Source organism: Schistocerca americana, chromosome 2, assembly GCF_021461395.2.
Source record: "Schistocerca americana isolate TAMUIC-IGC-003095 chromosome 2, iqSchAmer2.1, whole genome shotgun sequence".
In the NCBI taxonomy this organism is placed as follows: Eukaryota; Metazoa; Arthropoda; class Insecta; order Orthoptera; family Acrididae; genus Schistocerca; species Schistocerca americana.
In genome coordinates this window covers 541,354,436-541,371,911 of record NC_060120.1, presented here as the reverse complement: position 1 = coordinate 541,371,911, position 17,476 = coordinate 541,354,436, and the positions used below count along the sequence as shown (strand labels likewise).

The 17,476-nt window shown below is 43.3% G+C and overlaps 1 pseudogene; it reads right to left on the bottom strand.

The window, feature by feature from the left end:
• Positions 1–12,471: 12,471 nt before the first annotated feature.
• On the bottom strand, positions 12,472–12,589 carry LOC124597523 (annotated as a pseudogene).
• Between the last annotated feature and the right edge of the window lie 4,887 nt (positions 12,590–17,476).

Here is a 17,476-nt window from a genome sequence, read left to right as displayed (position 1 = left end):
ATATGGTCAGATGTAGCAGCTTTCACTCATGTGGGTGTCTTCACTATGCACAATGCTCACCATTGATGTGAGGTTAACCCATACGTCATCCGCAACTGTGGATATCAAGTTCGCTTTGGTATCAAAGTCTGGGCCAGAATATTCGGTGACAGGTGTTTGGGCCCCTACATGTTGCCTGACCGGTTAACTGCTTGAAGGTATCATGCAGTCCTTTCAAACTATCTGCCTGATGCATTGGAAGATGTTCCACCACATGTTCGGCAGAGGATAAGGTCCCAACACGATGTTGCACCTCCACACTCTGGAATTACTGTGCTACAGTATTTGGACAGAACATTTCCAGGGAAATGGCTTGGATGTGGAGGTCCAGTTCTATGGCCACCGCGCCCACCTGATCTAAATCCCCTGGATTTCTACCCGTTGGGACAACCGAAGGAGCACATGTACTCTACTCGACTGACGAATGTGGAAGAATTGGTAGCGCGTGTTCATGCTGCTCTTGTTACTGTGGACGCAGCTTTGCTGCGAAAGGTCTGGAAATGTATGATCTGGCGGAATGCGCAATGTATGGACGTGCAGGGAGATCGCTTTGAGCATCTGTTGCTCTGAGGACAACGTATTCTGTTGTGAAGGTCATGGACATTATTATTGTCACTGGCTGCTAATGTGCGACATTTGAGCGCTCATATTACGTGTAGTATAAATGACAAGTAGATGTGTCTACTTGTCATTGTACTGTGCTATCATCTTTGCATCTCGAAACTGATATTGTTATTGTAGTTATTCTGTCCTATGACAGGTCATTTGTTTCAACTGTCTATTTCTTATTTGTCTAACCACGTATTTGTTATGTTCAGTGTTACAAAATGTTGTAAAAATAGGATACATGTGACCTAAGGAACGGTGTATATTACAGTATGAAATGTCAGAATGAAAATAGCAAATAAATAAAATGCGCCTCAACCCCGGATCGAACCCTCGATCTCCTGCGTGCTAACCCAAAACTCTATACACCGCATAAACTGTTCAGCACCACGAAGATGTGCTGACAAAGATAGTTATCATACATGGGGTTACAGTGTTGTTAGATTGCAACTCTTTAACGTCCTTTTTCTGTCCGATCTTTTCGCCGGCCGGAAGTTTGTGACAGGCAATTTTTATCGCTGGCATGTTAGGAGACCCGCTGCGAAGCCCTAGCGCCCTAATTTCTCTTCATCCTGTATAAGAGGTTGTTTCTAGTTACCGTTTTCAACTTTTCGATAGTTCATAATTTTGGACCTTTTTTCAGTAAAACTGTGGACTACGTTTTTGTAGATTTTGTAGATTTCTTGTTGATCTCAGACTACCATGAAAAGCTAATAAATATCGTAGGTACAGCTCCCAATTTTTGCTCTTTTTCATAGAATGTAGATAGTAATACCATATGTCACAATGTTGTAACACTTCAGAGCACATACTTGTTGTTATAACGATGTAAATAACGAACCGTGGAATGGTTGGAATAGGTAATTAATCCATATAAGACAGTTCCAGTTACCGATTCCCGCATTTGTTACATACTACTTTTTGCCAATTTTCGTTACTTGTGTACTCGTCCCGTTAGATGCAGCACTTAGTATTTTCACTCTGCAGCGGAGTGGACGCTGATATGAAACTTCCTGGCAGATTTAAATTGTGTGCTGGACCGAGACTCGAACTCGTGACCGGCTGAGTGAAAATCTCATTCTGGAAACATCCCCAAGGCTGTGGCTAAGCCATGTCTCCGTAATATCCTTTCTTTCAAGAGTGGTAGTTCTGCTAGGTTCGCAGGAGAGCTTCTGCAAAGTTTGGAAAGTAGGAGACAAGGTACTGGCAGAAGTAAAGCTGTGAGGACGGGGCGTGCGTCGTCCTTGGGTAGCTCAGATGGTAGAACACTTGCCTGTGAAAGACAAAGATCCCGAGTTCGAGTCTCGGTCCCTCACACAGTTTTAATCCGTCAGCAAGTTTCCTATCAGCGCACACTCCGCTGTAGAGAGAAAATATCATTCTGGATACATTAACAACTGGCTCCTTCTACCGACCCCTCGACTCAGAACATACAGTTGCTGAAACACTCAAAGAAAAACTTGAGTATCATGTCAAAAACGTATACCGTTAATACAATTACATTTGGTGGTGACTTCAATCTACGCTCCATATGTTGGCTAAAATACACGTTTAAGTCGGTGGTACGGATAAAACATTGCCCAAGAATTATTTTGAACCATTAGCTCAGCAGTCCACTCGAAGTGTAAATGGTTGCGGAAATATACTTTACCTCTTAGCAACAAATAATCCTGAGTAAATAGGGAGTATCATGACGGACCACAAAGTCGTCGTACTGTGACTGAACACCGTAACATCCAAATGCATCAGAATAAATGCAAAACATATCTGTTTAAAAATCAAATTAAAAATTCCCTTGACACCTTAATAACAGACCATCTCCAGTCTTTCCGAACTTAGTATGAAATTGTATACCAGATGTAGCTTAAATTCAGACAAATAGCATCGACAGCAACGGAGAAATTTATACGATGTGAATTAATAAGACACGGAACTGATCCCCCGTGGTGCACAAAACAGGTCAGAAGACTGTTGTGGAAGCAACGAAGAAAGCATTCCATATTCAAAAGGTCTCAAAATCTCGAATATTGGCGAAATTTTACTGAAGCTCGAGATTCAGCGCGGACTGTAATGAGAAATGCTTTTAAAAAATTCCACAACGAAACTCTCTCGAAATCTGGCAGAAAATCCAAAGAGATTATAGTCGTGTGCGAATTACACCAACAACAACATAAAATCGCTACCATCACTGCGCGATAGCAATGGTTATGTGATACAAAAGCGAAGTTACCAGTCAAGGTTTTCCGAAATTCCTTCAGCAAAGAAGACGAAGCATAATTCCAGAATACGAACCAAGAACAGCTGCAAACGTGAGAAACTTACGAATTAGATATCCTCAGAGTAGCGAAGCAGCTCAGCTCACTTAAAAAGCCAAGGCTTCTGTTTCAGATTGTGTACCAGTTAGGTTCCTCCTTGAGTGTGCTGATGTAGTACCTCCACAATGAGCAATAATGTACAACCGCTCGTTCGACGAAAGATCAGAACCTAAAGACGGGTAACTTGCACAGGTCACACCATTACCCAAGAAAGGAAATAGGAGTAATCCTCTGCACCACAGACCCATATCACTAACGTCGATTTTCAGTAGATTTTGTAACATATAATGTGCTCCAACATTTATCAAAGAAAACATCTGTTGACATATTTTCAGCACGGATACAGGAAACATCGTTCTTGTGAAACATAACTAGCTAATTAGTCACTTGAGGTAATGAGTGGAATCGACAGGGTATCTCAAATTGATTCCATAATTTTAGATTTCCAGAAGGCTTTTGACACCGTTCTTCCCATGTGACTTCTAATCAAATTGCGTGCCTGTGGAGTATCAACTCAGTTGGGTGATACCTGGCGTCCCCCAAGCAATAAAAAATGGCTCTGAGCACTATGGGACTTAGCATCTATGGTCATCAGTCCCCTAGAACTTAGAACTGCTTAAACCTAACTAACCTAAGGACATCACACAACACCCAGCCATCACGAGGCAGAGAAAACCCCTGACCCCGCCGGGAATCGAACCCGGGAACCCGGGCGTGGGAAGCGAGAACGCTACCGCACGACCACGAGATGCGGGCCCCAAGCAATAGTTACGGGTTCTCGTTTGTACTTAATCTATACAAATGTCTTAGGGAGACAATCTGAGCAGCCCTCTTAGATTCTCTGCCGATGGTGCTGTCGTTTAACGTCTAGTACAGTCATCAGAAGATCGAGATCAATTACAAAACGATATCTGCATGGTGCGGAAAGAGACAGTCGATGTAAATAATGAAAAGCGTGGGGTGAAATACATGAGTACCTAAAGGAATTCATCAAATTTCGTTTACACGATAAATCACATAAATCTAAAGGATGTCAATGAAACTAAATGTCTAGACATTGCAATTACGAGCAAGTTAAACTGGAATGATCAAATAGAAAATTTTGTGAGGAATGCGAATAAGAGAGTGCGTTTTATTGACAGAACTCTTAGAAGATGCAACAGACCAACTAAAGAGATTGAGTACACTACGCTTGTCCGTCCTCTGCTAGAATAGTGGTATAGCGGTATAATATCTTTACCAGACAGGACTGACGGACGACATCGAAAAAGTTCAAAGAAGGGAAGTTCGTTTTGTGTTATCGCGGAAGAGGACAGAGATTGCCACGGATATGATACGAAAGTTGGGGTGGTAGTTATTTAAACAAAGGCGTTTTTCGTTGCAGCGAGAACTTTTATGAAATTTCAATCACCAATTTTCTGCTCCGAATGCGAAAATATTTTGTTGGCGGTCAAATACACAGGGAAAAATTATCATTGTAATAAAATAAGAGAAATCAGAGGTCTCAAGGAAATATTAAAGTGTTCTTTTCTTCCCTCGCGCTGTTCGGGAAAGAAACGGTAGAGAAATAGACTGAAGATAGTTTGATGAAACCTCTGCTAGGCATTTATATCTAAATTTCCGAGCAGTAGCGTAGAAGTAGATGCCACCCGCTCTTCTCTTAACTATGACCCAAGTAGTGGTAATCTTCCGTCTATCTCCGCCTCCATAGTGAATGAATCTGATAGTGAGATGTACGGACTTCAGATGTGCAAGGATACTGGGAGAGGGGGGGGGGGGGGGGGGGGGTGCGTCTTCCATGGGGCAGGATGCCGAACTTGTCGTCAGCATAACGGAAAACGCGAATGGTTTATCACCGAGGTGCTGCGTCCATCAACCTGAAATTGTTGAAGTTTTTCCCAAAATTCACAGAATATTGGACGCAAAGCGGGCATTTGCCAACATAAGTCTTTTAGGTGTTTCGCCGGCAAATATGTCGGAGCGCCGGTGTTGCTGGCAATAAGTCTCAACACCACTCCCTCTTTGTGGACCGTAGGGGGTCAAAAAGTCTTCGCATTTCGTATCACTGTGGAAACAGTTTCTTAATACCTCTTCAGGCAAAACAGAGACTTTGAGAAGTAACGTGATCACCTTATCTTCCTTCTTGGTCGGGTCATCGTTGATCTTCCAGTGGCAGTCATCATCTAGCAGTCTGTGCATCTTCTCAGAGGAGTCCAAGTGGGTCAGGACAACCGTTGCGTTGCCTTTGTCATCAGGTAAGAACAATGTCAGGGCACACACTCGGTTCCCGAATGGCCGCCCTCTCTCTTCTGGTGATGTCTGACTTCATAGGCTTAGTTCTCGTCAGAGAACGACAAGTTTTGCGATGTATACTTCTTTAGCTACTTCACGCGATGCCCGCGGCGCAATATGGTCAACCAAGCTGAAGATGTCCGCGATCAGAATTGAAACTGCATCGCCGTTTAGTTGCGTCATCAGATTGATGATAGTCTTGCAGGCGGTCTACATTGACGCTTTCTGCGCGAGACGTACAAATTTTTATGTTTGATGTCCTTTGGTCTTCCTATGTGTTGAATCAGCTGCCACCCAGGTAACATCATAAATATATTCCCAGGACTAGAAATGAAAACGATTGGACAGTTGTAAATTTAGTTTAAATTGTTCGTAGAAAGGTTTCTCCAAGCTACAGCGGGTAAAGCGTATGCTTTAACGTACAGGGCAAGGATGACGCACTTTGTCATTCGCCTTGCTGCTGCCTAGTCGATGTGATGTGTTGCCTTAGCGAAGTTCAGCACAACATGCTCGGCACGACGTATCAGAAACACAATAGCACAACGGCCTCTGCGGTAGCGCTGCTTCTCAAATTTCTGCATTTTGTGATACATCTTCTCCCCGTTCATAGTGTCCAGCAGACACAACATTTCGGCGATCAGACTTGCAAGTAAAACATCGTCGCCAAACGTACTCTAGTACCGTCCTGACGGTGCGCGGGTTATGAGGCAGAAATCAAAAGAATAAGACAATACTATCACTGAGAAAAATATTGTATTGTACTCAATTTTGGCTCAGAGATCCTCATCGAAATCCAAGGGAAGGACGAGATAAATTAAGACTTTATCAGTTCACAGTGCAGAAATAAATATGAGTCTCGAGGCCAGATCTGATGCACTACTTTCGTAGAAAAAGTTGCAACTGCAATATGACGATACTCAACTGCTGATAACTGAAGGTACTCGACAACTTCGCTAGAATTCGGAGGTAATTGGGCTAGAGCTGCAGTCTGGCGGTCTCTTGTCCACGTAATCCGTATCGCCAGTGTCGCTCAGCTGAGAGGGGGGGGGGGGGGGGGGAGGCGGGGTGGCAGTTCTACTGCCAGCGGCTGGACAGTTGAACCTATAGTACACGGAACGATTGCCGCCTGTGTGATACTGACGGGCTGCGATACCACAGCCTTCATCTCGTGCAATGACGAATTGAGCTTCCGAATGTTGTGCACGCTGGTCACTATGATCTGGCAGTGCACCCGTAGACAGCTCGATCAACTAATATGCCAGGAGAACCTGAAGATTCACGTGAATCCGGATGTTTGTTTCAGCACTCTCGGTGACCAAGTGTTGCCCTTCCTTCTACATCTTCATGATCAGTACTCTGTGGACACTTCCGTATTCCAGGATAGCCAGGTTCACCAGGATGCGTCCATAAGTTCCTACCTTTTCAAACACGCGGGTCCCCTGCCGAACGTCTACTAGTCCGCTAAATCAGCCCCCCTTAATCCCATAGGAAATTTGGTAGACTCTTTGAGGCAGTGGATGAATGGCAGCAATCAACATGTCCACAGTTTGGTAGCAATATGAATTTAATCATAAACGAGTGACATCAGCTGTATGTAATGTATCTGCAGAAACTTGGGGACTCTCTTCCTCAACAAATTGAGGCCATTATTTAGAGGCGATCCTGCTCAGTAGTAGCGTGTTGTCTCCGGGGGGTGACTACATTTTTGTCTGGTTGCTTAATTTGTAAGTTTTTATAAACCTACTGGAAACAGTGTAACTGTTAGTGTTTATGAGCGTTGTTTTTGTTGTTGTTAACTGGACTGGACTGATTTCCTATTGTTAAACGATCGAATGTGTCAGTTTGGTAATTCAAATCAAGTGGTGTATAGTAAAAAAGTGATTCTGTGAAGCTCTGTATTGTGCAGTGCAGTGAATAGTCCTACAATGCATCATGGCCTCACAGCGCGTGACTTGCAGTTACCACGCACAAAACTAATAGAATAAGAATTCTACATAAAACTACAAAAAGAATTTTGAAAGAATACAAGTCCAAAATGCTTTCCTTAGCAAGCCCTCTAAATTTACCTGTGCAAACTGACTAAATAAAATTCCCAACATTAAATTGTACAGGCACAAATGCAACACTACTGTAAGAATACGACTGTCTGACCAAGAAAAGAAAACTGAACTAAACTTCACTGGACTAGCCCTTAAGATGCTTTTGAAATGCGACGCTTGGTTGTGATTGATTGTATTGTTTCCTCACTGCTGTTAAACTGAACCTAACAAATAGTTCAAATGGCTCTGAGCACTATGGCACTTAACATCTGAGGCCATCAGTCCCCTAGAACTTAGAATTACTTAAACCTAACTAACCTAAGGACATCACACACATCCATGCCCGAGGCATGATTCGAACCTGCGACCGTAGCGGTCGCACGATTCCATACTGAAGCGCCTAGAACCGCTCGGTCACAACGGCCGTCTGGGCCTAACAAATTTTCATGAGATACCTGTGGCACTTGCCCGATACTGCTTTAAAATCGTGAAAATAAGAAAAAAAAGTGCAGCGCAGCTGCGAACCAGCCAAAGAAAAGAAAGGTTTGTGCAAGCTATGCTAAGCATACCATGCTTTTTTGGATGACCGTGTTCCGCTCAGTACAATGTGGCGACACACATTTACAAAAAAATAAAAAATAAAATAATTTCGCTAGGAGACGGTAGTATAAACTCGATTTATTAAATTATTGAAAACAAGACCAGCAGTTAAAACTACATTATGAATCTCATTCCTTAACAATTGCAATCATCTTTACGAGAATCACTTCCTATAAAAATATGACTGCTATGAAATTAATTAACAGACTGGTAAAGGTGTGATAAATCTCCAACTTCGAGTGCAAGCTATTTGAACAGATAACTTTATTTAATCACGTCTGGACAGTCGAAATAACTGACTCGAACAAATGAAGAAAACTCTTGGTAAGAACTTCGCCCTTTTCAAACACATCATAAATTACGCCCAAGCAAGCAATGCAGCGACAACAGTACCTGAAAATCTTCACACTCCTGAAATCAGACTACACCAAATCATATTTCTGAAATTCAACATGCTCTGCGTTTGCATCTCTGTGCTCTGCTACCTATTTTCAGACCTGTCACTAGCGTGACTCTCTCACTTACTTCTCACTCAACAGCACTGCCAGAGACAATGCTACACACAACCAAAGATCCTACTGTTTGTACTCAGAAACTATGTATTATTAAAGACGTCTTTTTGAAAAATATCCAGTGTACTAATAAGAATTACGACACATCGAATAAATACACTGAACACCCAAAATATTAGAACCACTACCCACCAAAACGTTGGACGCCGCACGGAGGCGTCGCGGGTACGTGATGCGGTAGCAAAAGTATGTGAGCGGAGCAGACACGGACGGGAGATTACAATACCGAAGATATGGGCTGCAAACGGGAAGAATCACTGAGATAAGTGACTTTACCAAAGGGCAGATTATTATTACGCAGAGCCTGTGAGCGATTATCTCGAAAACGGCGAAGCTAGTGGAATGTTTACGAGCTACTGTCGTGAGCACCCACGGGAAGAGATACAAGGACAGTGTAACCACCACTAAGCGCTAAATGGTTGGACGTCCCAGACTCTTCACAAAACGTGGGGTTCGGAGGCTTGTCTGCTCTGTAAAGTAGGATAGATAGTGATTTACGGCATCGCTGCCGAAAGAGCAAACTGCTGGCGCACGCACAAGTCATCCGAAATATCCCGTTCATCGTACATTGTTGAACATGGCGCTCCGCAGCAGACCACCCCTTTGTCTTCACATGTTGACCCAGCCACATCGTCATTACGATTGCAGTGGTCACGGGACCATCAGAATTCGACCGTCGGCCAATGGAAACATGTCGGCTCTTCGAGTGAATCACATTTCTGCTACGCTAGGTCGGTGGTCGTGTTCACAAACGGCGTCATCGAAGCGAACGGTGGCTCGAAACGTGCAGTTCACCACAGATGCAGGCTGGTGGGAGCAGTATTATGCTATGGGACACTATCTCCTGCGCTTGCATGGGATATGTGGTAGTATTCGAAGACACGCTTACAGCTGCGAACCACCTGCACTCTCCATGCTTAACGTCTTCCCCGACGGTGATGTCATCTCCCAACTGTACAACTGTCTCCGTCTCGGAGCCAGAACCGTGCTGCAGTTGTTTGAGGAGTTTTATAGTGAACTTACGTTGAAGTCTCGGCCACCAAATTAGCCTGATGTAAACCTTATGGAACCCATCTGAGTCGCTATCGGGCGCCATCACGGCGTGCACAAATCAGCGGCCCGTTGTTTACACAAAGTACGTGACCAGTGCGTAGACATGTAACGCCACATACCTCCATAAAGCTAAGATCGAACTGTCGGATCCCTGACACGCAGAATCAGTGATGTATTGTGTTCCAAAGACGGACAAAAAAGCTTTTAAGCAGGTAGTCGAAATGGTCTGGCTCATCAGTGTAAAGAGTTCACATCACTTTCATTGAACACCAAAAAAATAAGCTAGTAACTTTAGAACAGTCAGCAAGGCTTTTTTCAGAATCTGTCGAAGCTTTTCTGTGAGATGTCGTTGGAAAAGCGATATGTCTGCAGAATATGTGTGTTGAAAAGTTCCTTTGAGAAAGGAGAATATACAGAAGCCCGCTGCATGTGACGTGGGAAGTTTGGTGGAGGATGGAGAACAATGACGCAGAGCTTAGACAAGAAGTTCTGCAGCGTGCGCGCCACCTTTGTCGTGCTGCAGAGTTCGGCTTCCACTTGTAACGGAACTGAAATGATGGTGGGCTGACAGTAATTTGGAGCCCGCGTGTCGGAAACGGGCGCGCTGGTGTGAGACTGCCAGGGAGTGCACCCTGATGCCATCTATTGGCGAAACTGGGAAGCGCTGGCTCTCAGACAATGCACTACGCTCTCGGAGTCAAGTGTATTCTTTTTCTTGGTAATTATAAGTTATTACTGTATGATTTAATGTTATAAAACGCTAGTAGTAAATTATTATGACTGGTATGAACTCCAGGGTAATAAATATAAATATTCTTAAATACTAAATGATTTCGGTGAAAAGGTGGTAGGGGAACGCCCCCACTCTTGGTGATACGAGCGTAGCTAGAGGTAGCTGGAGACACAGGGACTGAACAATGGAATGGCCTGGGGAGTGTTGACGTGAGTGGACGTGCATAACTGTGCTCACGCAAAAGTGACTGTGCAACAGCGAAAAGGAGAATATCGTCGCCGTTTGTGGAGTAGAACGCGACGAATGGTTGTCGAAGCCGTCTCTATGCCACTGGGGCTGATTGTAAGAGTTCCTGCGCCCAGATTTTATGGCGGACGCGCAGTAGCTTATACGAGTGCTACAGCTCGTAGTTCCAGCCGCCATTAAGGGCACGAGGCGTGAAGAGGAAGAGCTGCGTTAGCCACATGCATCTCACCACCAGCACCGACACGTCTACCCAAGGCAAGACCGCTTGAAATTGTTAAGTCGAACTTTGTATACATGTAAAAGGAGAATACCAGTTTTCTTTTGTGCAAGTGCAGAATATAGTAATGAGTAAAATTACGAGGCATGTTGTTCATTGTAAAGTGTAGTAACCTGAAACATAGTGTAGTGAAATCAGACTGAGGCCACCATCACCTCTTTCATTTACAATTCTTTTGGTTGTAGAATACTTTAGCGTTTAAGAATGTAGAAAAGAGCAATGGTCACACCAGAATGAGTCGCCTATTTATAGTTACTTAAATTTTTCTGAGTAACCTTTCAAGTAAAGTCACTTAACTAATTCTATAGCAATTGTCCAAAGAGTAATATCCCAAAATCATTAAATAAGTTGAAGGGTAGAAGTTTGTTAACCTAAGTTGCTTAAATTGTCTTGGTGGTAACTACCAAGCCAACTCACAGAAATTGAGAGAGTATTTGCTTCGTAGAATCGCCTAGAATGGTCAGAAATAGTAATATTCAGAATTAAGTTTAAATTCAACTCGAGCCGTTTTACTTTGAAACGAGCCAAAAAAAAAAAAATTGATTTATTCTTTTGCTCCTTCAGAGCTGGCGACCGTAGTTATAAGTATTTTCAGGAGGATTCGACGGTAAGTCTGCTGCTCTCGTCGTGCTGATAGGATTATCTACTGCTGCTAGCAGTGGTGATTGGATACATAAGCTCACTACCAAGTTAAGTGGGTCAGGTAGGCAGTGTTACCGTGTGAACTGTAGGGCACTGTAGGCCGTGGATCGAACCCGTTCAATCATCACAGCTCTTTGAGAAATAGTCCGGTTAGGAGTGTACTAATCCAATAGGTAAATACTGGCGAGTAACGGTCAGAAATGTATACGCAAGTGAATTTAGCAAGGTCTATGTAGCACCTAGTTAATGTGGTGTAATGGCGAGGGTAGGAGTGGAGTAAAAGTGAGCTGAGCTTGTGGCAGCTGTGCTGTCTTCAAAGATTAATAACGCCAGAATTCACTACTAACTCTTACCATTAGGGCTGAGCTATTTACGGTTAAAATACGTAGCAGTAAGTGCAAAGGCGTGACAGCTACAAGTCCGTATTGGCTTTATACATACGGAAGTAGGAAGCGGGTCATTCTGTCAGTGGAGGGGTTAAAACAACGGAGTCACTTGAGAACATACCCCATTTACTGATGGAAAGATTCGGCGGTTCGGTCGCACACTCCTGCTCAACTCGGGCTCCAGGCTTCATCCTCTGTGAGGACGGTTTGCAGAAAAGATAGATGTCGGGCACAGATGCGAATGAAACCTCCGCTAATTCCCATCCGCATTACCAAATGCTTGACACTGAATTCGTGCAGCACAAGACCTGAACAGATAATGTGCTAACCCATATTATTGTTGAGCATTGGCAGACAAAGCGCTGTGCAATACACTTTAGCCAAGTATGTTTCGAGCAAAATTATGAGTAATGGAAAAGACAGACGGCGGTTAGACAACCATGTAAGGGAAAACTAAACGAAACTCTGCCCGGACAGGCCATGAAGGCCCAACGGTACTGACCGGCCGCCGTGTCATCCTCAGCTCACAGGCCTCACTGGATGCGGATGCGGAGGGGCATGTGGTCAGCACACCGCTCTCCCGACCGTACGTCAGTCTACGAGACCGAAGCCTCTACTTCTCAGTCAAGTAGCTCCTCAGTTTGCCTCACAAGGGCTGAGTGCACCCCGCTTGCCAACAGCGCTCGGCAGACCGGATGGTAACCCATCCAAGTGCTAGCCCAGCCCGACAGCGATTAACTTCGGTGATCTGACGGGAACCGGTGTTACCACTGCGGCAAGGCCGTTGGCTACCATGTCAGGAAGCTGCTACGAAAGCAAAGAGAGCTTCACTGCAATTTAAATGTAGCTAGTCCTTTGTGGACAAAAGCAAAACGTAACGAAACGAAAATCAGCGGAAGTTGGGCTTACGCGTGAAGTGTTCAACGAATACGTTACAGAAACACCACCCAGCATCTTGGCAGAAAATACTAAGAGATTCAGCTTTACTTTAAATCAGTAAACTTTTCGAAGCCATCTATCGAAATACTCTGGCACCATAATGGCACCGAAACAGAGAATGACACAGAAAAGGCCGAAATACTAAAGATATTTTTCCAAAACTGTTTCACAGAGGAAGGTCTCACAGTAAAGGCGTCTTTAAATAATCGCATGAACGACAGAATGACAGATTTCGAAATAAGTGACCTAAGGACAGAAAAGCTAGTGAAGTCGCTACTACACTTGACAACATACCAGCTCGATTCTATGCAGAGTGTCCGAAAGAATTTACCCCTCTTACAGCAGCTGTGTGTCGCAGATATCGAGGAACGAAGCGTTCCTAATGATTGAAAAACAAGCGGTTTTGAGAAGGGTCGTCGAACAAACGCGCAGAAGTATAGGCCTATGTGTCTGACGTCGGACTGTTCTAGAATTTTGAAATTTGTTTTATTCTCGTGTATTATGGCATTTCTGTAGACCGAAAATCTCGTCTGTAGAAACCAACATGTGTTCCGAAAATAACGATCGTGTGAAACCCAGCTCGCTCTGCTTGTCCACGAGAGCCAAGCAGGTAGTTGCCGTGTCCATTCAGTTCCAGAAGGCATTCTTCCGCACTATCGTCTGATGAACAAAATACAAGCGTACTGCGTATTACATCAACTTTTGATTGGGTGGAAGAACTTCTAGCAAAGATAACACAGCATGTCATTCTGAACGGAGACAAGTTTTCAGACGTAAGAGTAACCGAGGGCGCGCCGTAGGAGACTACTATAGGATCATTACTTTTCACTATATACAGGATATTTCAGCTACCCCTACAGATGTCGTTTTCTCTTGTTCGTTGCAAGCAAACTATTAGTCTTGCAGAAAAAAATGAACAGGACCTATTTTGTAGGAAATTTAATACAGTTAAAATCAGGGGTAAAATTCATTTTCGAATTAGTTCAAAGGTTTCCGACTACACAAACAATTCCAGATATTCTGTTGATTGGGTTATTACAGCACCAACAGCACCAGCATAGTCAGTTACTTCTGTATAATTATTAATTTAAGCGTAGACATGAGGCTAATGAAAGAAAACCGGCTTTTGTAAACGTTACTCTCAAACGAATTACGTTCACAATGTGATCCAGACTTAAGCCTTACAAGCACAGTAATTTCGTAGTCAAAAGGTATGATAAATACAACGTTGTAATTGTTTATTTTATGTTGATAAAATATACAAAAGTGTTAGATAAAATTTACACAGACTCAGTTTTACAATTTGTAAGTACTCGACTAAGTCGGTGGCATTATAAGGCCAGTAAATGAAGACCAAAAACGGTCGAATGTAGGATATAATTCGTGCAGTCGCAAAAATTTTGTACAGTGATAGAAGGGAGTGTCATGGACAACGTACTAGAAATTCTGACCGGTGAGGGTTGAGTGTGGGAGTAGCGGGTGCGTCTGAAGGTCACTTTTGTAGGTTTTTGTTGAATAACTGCGGCCTCAAGCGAAAACGTATCCCAGGACAGAATTTAACTACATTAAGTTTCGTACTAAAAGCTTCTAGTTCATCTTTTCTGTAGGACTAGTAATTTGCCCTTGGCGAGCGAGAGAACTTGAAAATCTCGCCCGTGGCTTTTGAAGGCCAGGTATAACATTGCTGACTGTATAAAACAACATCGGTAGTGGCAGCTGAGACATCCTGTATATAAATGACCTAGTAAATAACGTCACAGGATCCTTGAGGCTTTCCACAGATAATGCTGATGTATACAGAGAAGTCGCGACACTAGAAAATTGTATCGAAATGGAGGAAGACCTGCAGATAATCGACGGATTGTGCAGGCAGTGGCGTTTGACCCGCACCATAAACAAACATACTGTAATGCGAATGCATAGACACAAACAGCTATTATTGTATGATTATAGGACTGCAGAACAACCAATGGAAGCAGTTACTTCCATAAAATATCTAGGAGTATCGGTAAGGTCGATTTGAAGCGGAACGACCAAATAAAATTGATCGCGAGCAAGGTGGATATGAGACTAAGACTTACTGAAAGAATTCCCAGGAAATGCAGTCCATCAACAGAAGTAGCAGCTTACAAAACACTCGTTCGACCAATTCTAATTATTGAACGTCAATATGAGGTTCGTACCAGATACGACTGATAGAGGAAATGGAGGAGATTCAAAGAAGAGTGGCATATTTCGTTACAGGTTCACTTAGTAAGCGCGAAAGCATCACGGATGTCCTCATTCGACTCTACTGGCAGACGCTGCAAGAGGGGCGTTGTGCGTGTGAAGGTATGGTGTACAGTTAAAGTTCCGAGAACGTATATTCCTAGAAGAATGAACCAATATAATGCTTCCTCCTACGTACATCTCGCAAAAAAGTCATCTGGATAAAATCAGAAAGATTCGAGCCCGCATGGATGCTTTACAGCAGTCGCTCTTCCTGCGAACCAAACGCGACTGGAAACGGAAAGATGGGAAAGTGACACACGTACACAAAGTATCCTCCGCCACACACCGTAAGGTGTCTTTTGTAGAATAAATGTAGATGCCTGTGAATGAAACGTTAACTCTGACTTTCCTAATCCCTAATTATTCTGATATCAACCTCGGAGATAGACACCGCCTTCGTGCCAGCAACCGTCACACATGTTGGATGTCTACGTTATGCTTACTGATAGCCGATCCGAACGTGGCAACAAACGATGTGGAGAAGCGGTGAAGACAACGGACATGCACTCCAACGGATTACGGATAAATCACCGTCCAATCATCAAAATATAAATTCCCCGTGCTTTCTCTAAATCGCTTGGGGGTTTCCTTCAAAAAGGCCACGGTTGATTTCTTTCCCTAATTCTTGTCCAATCCGAGCTGTGTCTTTGCTTTTAACCACTTATTGCTCGACACCACGTCGTCTTCTAACCATCCTTCCTTACTTCTCGAAAGTGGAGCCTCTTGAAAGAGTTTTCTTTCGGAGATCGACCAACATTTCACACGGCTTCCTCGTCGTTTTCCGCAGTATAATAGTTCGACATTACTGCACTATACATCGACACGAGTTTTCACACTCATTACTTTCGACTATCTACAGCAGACAAATCTGATCGACCTATGTATTCGTCGCTATGCGTACACTCATATATTAGATTTTAACCCACTTCATCATTTACAAATAGGCTCATTCACCGTCTTTCTTCAAAGAGAAGGAATTTTATGGTTTAATGCCCATCGACATCAAGTCATTTGAGACGGACATAAGCTCGGAATGTTTCAAGGGTTTTTTTTGGAGAAACTACGGAATACCTAAATCCGGAGCGTCAGACGCAGATCTGAACTGTTGTCCACCCGAATGCGAGTCCGTTGGGCTAACCACTGTGGCACCTCGCTCGGTGCAGTTTTACGACATAATGTTTATGTGCAGTAGTATATTTTCGACACTTTCTGACATTATTCATGCTTTCCTCCGGGTCAGAACGTTTAGCGCTAGAGTAACGACCAAAAAGGATTTTATTCTACACTAGCTGACAAACTCAGCATTGCCCGAGTGTTAATTTTGCAAGTTTTCTATCAGAAACAAAAGAAAATTATCTGTGTGCTTGGTGAAATATCGAAAAAAATTTATTTCCATGTAATCTAAAAAAAATTTGAAACTATGAAACAGTCATACAAAGAAATATGCATAATGTACAAACGTATAATTACAGAAACATGATCCCAGATAGTTTCTGTACACTGAGCACTGCCTTTTCGCGTGCCTACAACGTGATTTTGAAACCGTCTCTATGGCAACGCCAGTTCATAGCTCTATAGATAGCCATCGTTTTCATCTACAGCCGTTAGCGCTTCGCAGTTAAAAGCTGTCAAAAGCTCTGCCAGACGTCAGGGATTTACTTAAGTCGACTCGTTCAAATGCTTCAAATTGCTCTAAGCACTATGGGACTTAACATCTGAGGTCATTAGTCCCCTGGACTTAGAACTACTTAAACATAACTAACCTATGGACATCACACACATTCATGTCTGAGGCAGGATTGGTTCAAAATGGTTCAAATGGCTCTCAGCACTATGGGACTTAACATCTGTGGTCATCAGTCCCCTGGAACTTAGAACTACTTAAACCTAACTAACCTAAGGACATCACACACATCCATGCCCGAGGCAGGATTCGAACCTGCGACCGTAGCAGCAGCACGGTTACAGACTCATCAGCCTAGAGCCTCTCGGCCACAGCGGCCGACATAAGTCGATTCGACTGTAGGCGTGTCTTAGCAGCAAAGAATAAATTTGTTAAAACTTCACGCATCTTCCAGCATTGTTTCACGTATCTCAATGTTTATTACTTCACATCTGCTGGACTATGCGCCGTACGATGTATTTGTGTAGATACATTCAACGGCATAAATGGACACTATTGGTGAAACATGTTGTGAATAGTGTTAGTAGCAAAGAAATAATAAATTTAAACGTCATGCATGATGCAGCAGATTTCATACATCTCAGTGTTCATGACATCATATCTCCTCATCTATGTGTCACACAATGATATACTTTTGTAGATACGTTCGGTACCACATGTGGATATTGTCTACAAAATGTGTAGCAAATAGAGTTAGTAGAAAGGAAGTAACACATTCAAACGTCATGCACAACGCGGCAGATTTTCTCCCATCTCAGTGTTTATGACGTCGTATATCCTGA